The 8,659-nt window shown below is 37.7% G+C and overlaps 1 protein-coding gene across 1 annotated transcript in view; it reads right to left on the minus strand.

Annotated features, from left to right (window-relative positions):
* NGEF (neuronal guanine nucleotide exchange factor) overlaps positions 1 to 8,659 on the minus strand; it is a 102,098-nt gene that overhangs the window by 62,752 nt on the left and 30,687 nt on the right. The gene's annotated exons all lie outside the window — the stretch shown is intronic.

Genomic DNA, 8,659 nt, shown 5'->3' on the forward strand with positions numbered 1-8,659 from the left:
AGAGAGATTTCTCATTACTCATCATGAGAGGACACCAACAGCAATACAAATCTGACAGACAATATAACCATTTCTCAATCTCTCCAAAAAGTAATAAAAATGTAACTCATATATAGCACATCAGAGACACCAGAACTGGTTTGACAATAACCCTTTTAAAGGAAAATAACTCTGTTAACCAAAAAAAAGAGTTTACTCTTAGCAGACTCCATAGTCACAGCTAAAGTCCAAAGCCCAATTTGTTCTGATATAAATGGTCGAGTTCTATATAATGTAAGTGGCTGAGAGCTGAAGTTTACAGCTGGGTCATCTACTGTGTCCAGAAGTGTGACTAACTAGTACACATGGATAGCAATAGAACGGACTGCATTGCAGGTTGTGTTTACAAAAGGTGAGAATGTGACTTCCTAAACTGTGGCAGAAAACTAACTGTGATTTCTCTACAAGGCAGGCTCATAATTAGTATTTTATCTGCCGGTGACACTTTTAAACATTTTACTCTGAGAGGACAGAAAATATTTCTTCTTAATCCCCTTTTACTGCCAGAGCCATGGAAAACTTTTTCTTTTTCTAAACACATCAGTCTGAAGAACTGCAAAATATTCCTAGATCAACCACTGCTCTGCTACACAGATGTACATAGAGGTTGAAAAGCAATCCTGGTAACCCCTTCACTACCTAAATGATCTGACACTGATTTGTCTTCAGTTCCCAACCTGTACTCTATCCAATTAACAAAAAACATGATTTGTTGGCCATCTTACTTTATAAAATAACACTGTGTGTAAATAAAATGAGCCTTCCGAGGAACTGCCCAAAAAATTGACATGAAGAAGGTTTTAGAAAAATAGCTGTATCACTATATTTACAAAAAAAAACACTAGTTGACATATACATATTCCTGTCATATACACTGTGCAACTGGCATTGACAATGATAAAATCATCCTATTCACCCTAGGTCTATCAAATGACTTGCTTTAGTTGATGTCACATGTGTAATATGGATGAAAGTTAGGCTAGGCATAGATATAAGAATGTAAAAAGTATAGTTAACTGCCTGGCACTCACTATACATTACCCATTATACTAATTTTTGCCTAGGGATTCAGTTTTTTCAACTAGTTAAATACATTTACTAGGTTATAAAACTTTAATAGCAGTAGACTAACTACCACAAACGGTTCACACAATAGTACATTTGGGGGTCGGTTAACAAAGCAGTGAGTTTGACATTCATAAAAACATTCCCTGGTAGAGAATCTCCCAGGTCTACATGTTTGCAGTAAATTATTACCCAACAGGGAAGGTTTCCATGAGATTCGCTGCTTTATAAATAGAGTCTATAGAAAGTACACTTTTATAAGAAAGAGGGAAATAAATAAATGGGAATAAACATTTTGTTTTCTACTATATTAATTCAAATTCTGGTTCCAGGGGTTAATGCCAATAAAAGCTAACACCAAGAAAGATATAGCCAATCTAAAAACAGGACCTTCAACAAGCTACTAAATGTAAGCAAAGGAGATTTACAATGATAACCTGGGCAATAAATAAAAATGGAACAGTGCAGCAAAAACTGTGCTGACAAGTGTTCCTAGCACAGTTGCTCAAACACAGAAACCTTCTGGACACAATCAAAATGAATTATATGATGAAGAAAAAAGATTGGTGACTCCTGCTAGGCTGATTTCAAAGAGTATTTGCTTAGCAAAGCAGTCCAGGCTATAGGGTTCAGCAGTGCATGTAGCCCATTATTGTAAAGCTACAAAATGTTCTTACTAAGCAGCATGTTTTTGTCAAATTATTGGGATAGAATTAAAGAACATTTCCAGGAAATATGTTCTGCGTAATGCACAACAACTATAATTTAAAGACCTGTTCACTAGAATGAAGATTTGGCTCACTGCAATCATGGGTCCTAGGTGGATCCTATAGGTTTTAGATTTGTAGTGGCAGCCAATTAATGTGCAGATTTGCCATGATGCACCGTATGTCCATTGAACTATGGCCAGCATGGTTAATTGGGTTATCCCAGCACCCTAACTATAAAAAGAGAATGGTGAGGGGACAGGGCATCCATAATGTCAGCGTACTGAAAGCAGCTATAGTGTAAGAATCAGGAAAGGTAGCAAACTGCATGGGGAGAGATTGGAGTCAGTTAGGAAACTACTTTGAGCAATCATTTTATTTGCTGTTCTATTCATTTCTGTCTTTCTTTGTTTTTAAAGTAAGTTTTTTGTTGATTTGTAGTCAGTGAATACAGTTCCTATCCCCCATTCCCAACACTTGAAACCTTCTCAAAAGAGTACCTAGAAGGTGACAGAAAGGTATACAATTGAACCCTAAAAGCAATGTTCTGCAAGAAAACTTGCAAAGAGTAAAGCAAAATAAAATCTGATGTAAACATCCCTACACACAAACCTCTATACGCATTAAAAAGCAGATTCTTGGAGAGTGGACAACATGGAAACATTTTGGTTTTTCACAGTCATATGTATGTTTTATTTATCTTTTATTTATTACAGATTTTTAATTGTATTATTTAACATATGCACAGAACTTGAAATGGCCATTAGTTCACCTCTGAACCATGAATGCTTATATATGTTAGCCAAAAGCTACATTTGGGTCCTGATCCCAAAAGATAGTACTGTATTGAATTAAAACCAGGAAGCAGTGATCTGAAATAGGAAACACTCTGGTAACAGGAGTTGTCTAATAGGAGATGTCTAATACAGAACAGCAATGAAGTATATGCCAACAACACTGCTCAGGGTGTTAGTTCTTGGCATGAGCATTAGATCTTCTATTTCAAGGAAAGAGTAATTTGACAATAAGAGCAGCAGTGTACTGGTAAGTCATCCCCTGCCCACTTTGAATTCTCATTCTGTAAGCATATTTCTTCTTAGCACATGCGTATGCACATGTAACTTGTTTCTAGTGCTACCATGTTCACTTAGTTCTTCTACATAATAATAATAATACCAATAATATTAATATACATATATATATATATATATATATATATATATAAAAATAAATATACCGTATTTTTGACAGCGGCTGGGGAGGATACGGGCACAGAGGCTACATTTGGACCATAAGACGCAGGGACTTTTTCCCCCCACTTCTGGGGGGAAAAAAGTGCGTCTTATGGTCCGAAAAATATGGTATATATATATATATACCAGGGGCTGGCAAAGAATGACCTGGTTCACAAAATGCATTGTTTCTGAGGTACTATACATTGTAACAGTCTTTAATGGGTCCTTCAATGTTTCTCCGTGGCTCATAAAATCAATATTTTTTCCTAATTTGTGCTGCAGAGCAATCATGCGAACAAAACCAGTTAAAAGTACCATACTTTACACACATGTAGATGTGTAACAGGTGCATTGTAACCCTACAGGTGTACTAAGTCCAGAACCTTGTAGAACAGGTGAATGTGTTCATTGCATTGCATTGGAGCTGCATCTCTCATCCCTCATTCTCTACCAATTTGAGGTAATGTGACTGTAAAGTTGAAATGATTTATATGGTTTAGTATAAGAAATCTAACTTCATGCAATATGTCACTGCCAGTTAGCAGTTATATTCATCAAACAAGCACATTTATTATGTTGTATTTATTATCTGCATACAATTCTTTTTGTACATTTTCCTTGTACCGTTGTTCTCTTTCCAATATCTCACATTAAATCAACAATCATGACTCCGGTAGTCATCAAAGGAAGGATTTCTATGTGTTCCGGATTGCTGTGTACACATTTTACCTGCAGCTGTTGTTCAGCAACACGACAATAGCAAGATCTCCAAAAAGGATGCTGTATTTGAAACTCATGCTTGGAGGTAGTCAGTGCCTATGTCTCAAAGATATAGATAGGTCGTGGAGCATTTCACAATTGTCTGTGCTAAATTACAGGGATTATACTAGTCCTTATGTTGCATAGTTCTTCTAATATAAAAACGTGACAGCTAAATCACAAGGCAACTTTTCCTTCCTCCTTCTCAAGTTTCTTTCAATGGTAACTCCTCCTCCCCCACTCTCCACCCTGTTGGTGTTCCCCAAGGGTCAGTCCTTGGACTGGTTCTCTTTTCTCTGTACACCTCCTCTCTCATATCAGGTAGTCTCATATCCTCCTTTACCATCTATATGCTAATGACACTCAAATCTATCTATCCATCCCTGACCTGTTTCCCTCGGTCCTGAATAAGGTCTCATGCTGCCATATCATCATGGATGTCTGACCGATTCCTGAAACTCAACCTGGATAAAACAGAACTCATCACCATCCCCCCCTCATATTCCAAATCCAAACATATATCTAACTGTTAACAACACCGTCATTTGTCCCTCCCTTCAGGCCTGTTGTCTTGCCCTCACCTTCATTTCTGCCCTCATTTACCCCCCGTATTCAGAACATTTCCAGGTCCTGTCACTTTCATCTACGCAACATCTCCAAAATCGGCCCCTACCTGTCCCCAGAGACCACCAAACTCCTTGTACACGCTCTTATCATCTCTCGTCTGGACTACTGTAACCTCCTCCTCTCTGGTATTCCACTAACCCGACTCTCTCCTCTACAATCTATTTTCTTGTAAGAATGTCAGAAACCAGTAGGGGCCTTTTGTATTTCCCACACAGTATGGACACTGTATTTTATAGCTAAGCTTGTGATATATTTATATGTTAGCCAAAAGCTACATTTGGGTCCTGATCCCAAAAGATAGTACTGTATTGAATTAAAACCAGGAAGCAGTGATCTGAAATAGGAAACATTCTGGTAACAGGAGTTGTCTAATAGGAGATGTCTAATACAGAACAGCAATGGAGTACATGCCAACAACACTGCTCAGGGTGTTAGTTCTTGGCATGAGCATTAGATCTTCTATTTCAAGGATAGAGTAATTTGACAATAAGAGCAGCAGTATACTGGTACGTCATCCCCTGCCCACTTTGAATTCTCATTCTGTAAGCATATTTCTTCTTAGCACATGTGTATGCACATGTAACTGGCTTCTAGTGCTACCATGTTCACTTAGTGCTTCTATACATAATAATAATACCAATATTATTAATATATAATATATATATATATATTTATTTATACCAGGGGCTGGCAAGGAATGACATGGTTCACAAAATGCATTGTTTGTGAGGTACTATACATTGTAACAGTCTTTAATGGGTCCTTCAATGTTTCTCCGTGGCTCATAAAATCTATAATTTTTCCTATTATGTGCTGCAGAGCAATCATGCGAACAAAACCAGTTAACATTACCATACTTTACACACATGAAGATGTGTAACACGTGCATTGTAACCCCACAGGTGTACTAAGTCAAGAACCTTGTAGAACAGGTCAACGTGTTTATTGCATTGTATTGGGGCTGCATCTCTCAGCCCTCATTCTCTACCAATTTGAGGTAATGTCACTTTAAGTTGAAATGATTTATATGGTTTAGTATAAGAATTCTAACTTCATGCAAAATGTTACTGCCAGTTAGCAGTTCTATTCATCAAACAGATAGCTGATGGGGATAACAAGAAACAAGCACATTTATTATGTTGTATTTATTATCTGCATACAATTCGTTTGTACATTTTCTTTGTTCTGTTGTTCTCTTTACAATATCTCACATTAAATCAACAATCATGACTCCGGTAGTCATCAAAGGAAGGATTTCTATGTGTTCCGGATTGCTGTGTACACATTTTACAAGCAAGATCTCCAAAAAGGATGCTGTAATTGAAACTCATGCTTGGAGGTAGTCAGTGCCTATGTCTCAAAGATATAGATAGGTTGTAGAGCATTTCACAATTGTCTGTGCTAAATTACAGGGATTATACTAGTCCTTATGTTGCATAGTTCTTCTAATATAAAAACGTGACAGCTAAATCACAAGGCAACTTTTCCTTCCTCCTTCTCAAGTTTCTTTCAATGATAACTCCTCCTCCCCCACTCACCACCCTGTTGGTGTTCCCCAAGGGTCAGTCCTTGGACTGGTTCTCTTTTCTCTGTACATCTCCTCTCTTGGTAGTCTCATATCCTCCTTTACCATCTATATGCTGATGACACTCAAATCTATCTGTCCATCCCTGACCTGTCTCCCTCAGTCCTGGATGAGGTCTCATGCTGCCATATCATCATGGATGTCCTGAAACTCAACCTGGATAAAACAGAACTCATCATCTTAACCCCCTCATATTCCAAATCCAAACATTTATCTAACTGTTAACAACACCGTCATTTGTCCCTCCCTTCAGGCACGTTGTCTTGCCCTCACCTTCATTTCTGCTCTCTCATTTACCCCCCAAATTCAGAACATTTCCAGGTCCTGTCGCTTTCATCTACACAACATTTCCAAAATCCGCCCCTACCTGTCCCCTGAGACCACCAAACTCCTTGTACATGCTCTTATCATCTCTCGTCTGGACTACTGTAACCTCCTCCCAGGTTATCCACTAATCCGACTCTCTCCTCTATAATCTATTATGAACGCAGAACTATTATGCAGCCAGACTCATCCATTCTTCCCACCACTCCGCTTCTGCTGCCTCTCTTTGTAGTTCTCCTTGGCCTCCATTTCACCTGAGCATCAATTTCAAGTCCTTGTGCTTTGCCTTTAAATCCCTCTACAGCTCTTGTCCCACGCCTACTGTGTGTTACTTCCCCCACCTCCTAGATTGTAAGCTTTTCGGGGCAGGATCCTCTCCTCCTCCTGTATCACTGTTTGTATCTGTCTGTCTTTTGCAACCCATATTTAATATACAGTGCTGCATATTATGTTGGCGCTATATAAATCCTGTTTATTAATAATAATAATAATAATAATAATAATAATAAATGTGACTTGTTACCTGAGCTATTGCTTGATTTAATTTTTAGTTTTAATATATGCCCCCTCGGGTTCACCGCAAAACTCTTTAAAATCTACAGTAAATTTGGCAAAATAGAGAACATTGATTATATCCAAATGTTTGTAAATATTATAGTATTCACTTTAGAGAGCACAGCCTTGATTTGTCTCTGTGACCCATACCTGCCAGGTCTTACAGAAATAGTGCCTATGATGTCAAGCATCTCATACTTAGTTGTAAAGTGTGCTTAGATTTGGCACTGTATTCTAAATTAACCTTTTTTATTGCCACAAACAACATCAGAAAGGATCTGTGACTTTTTGGCTTCTTTCAAGTCTTGGAGGAGACAGAGGTCCCGGTGCCAGGAGAAGATTTTTGTTGCTCTTACTTCCCGCTGTCAGGATGCTGACCGCTGAATTATAGCTGCTCAGTGTTTAGCTTTCAGAGTCCCAACATTTCAGTTGTGAAACTTATTTCATTTAAAAAAACTTATTTTTTAAGGATCTCACAATTTTGAAGATTGCATAAATACTATTTTTCATTTTTACCCAATATTTACCCATTGGGCAAATAGGAGGCCCATAAAAGCAGCCAGAAGTTCAGACACATTCCAGCCATAGTAAGTCTGAATGATATAAGAATCTCTGACCTAGAGGATGAACATTATTTACTTAAAACTCTATTAGCACACTACAGTATTTTACTTTATAACCCCAGCTCATGGAATATAAATTCCAATGTCTGCTGTTACCAGAAACATTTACTGATGAAAAGAAGAGCCAATAAACAACTATAAAGAATATTAGTATGCAACCACAACAGTAATCCAAGAAAAGGTCATTACCAGCAAGGTGACCGACACTATCCAAACATTGAAGGAAAACAGTAACTTTTTTACCACATTGAAAGGAGTTTTCCAGGTTTAGATACTTAAAAAAATGTATCAAAAGTTGAGGATGCATCTCCAAATATAAAAGATTTTACTGATTTAGTTTCGTTTTTTTTAGTCCCTAGGCAAGCAGTATGGATTTTAAAGGGAATGTGAACCCTAAAAGTTGACTTCTATTTAGTCTCTTTTGGTTTATTATATATACTATTAAAAGTCACTTTGTTATCATTTAAAAAAAAATACTTCTTGTGGGCTGATCAGTTCTGACTGTGCTGACTATTATGAGTTACCTCCATCCATGATCCATGCCTCAATATGAGTTCAATAGAAATATGTTTATCATCCCACAGCTTAGGTAGGACTTGTTATGCAGCTAATCAGCAGGACATTATGAAAGTGCTTTTCCTAGAGTCAAACTGTCTCTAAGATTCCTCCGTACAGGTTTTGACTAGGGCTGTTTTCAAAGGTCTTATAGTAATTGGATGAACCTGTAGTACTGTGGGACTTTGTCTTTTTCTGCACTAAAGGGTGCTAAATTACATTCTTTGTCTTGACTCTTACTTTGACCCAGTTTTTCTCGCCCTGTACCTGTTGCTACTGCTGGCTGTTCGCCATACAGCTCTTGAATACAGCTGAATTCTTCCTTCTGAGATCTATTCTCCAATGCAGGCAGAAGAACCAATATGCACAGAAAAATGTGTCTGTTTAAGGTGAGGTCTATCATAGATGGTCTTTTATAGTCATGGAAGTTGAATCTCTAGTAAGCATTTTAGCCGAAAGGTTTAGAAATTCTACGTACACACTCACATAGCCCATTCAATTCAACCAACAGGAAAAAATAACTACCGTATTTTCCGGTGTATAAGGCGACTGGGCGTATAAGACGACCCCCCACTCTAACCAATC

This window comes from Pyxicephalus adspersus, chromosome 4, assembly GCF_032062135.1.
Source record: "Pyxicephalus adspersus chromosome 4, UCB_Pads_2.0, whole genome shotgun sequence".
Taxonomy (NCBI): Eukaryota; Metazoa; Chordata; class Amphibia; order Anura; family Pyxicephalidae; genus Pyxicephalus; species Pyxicephalus adspersus.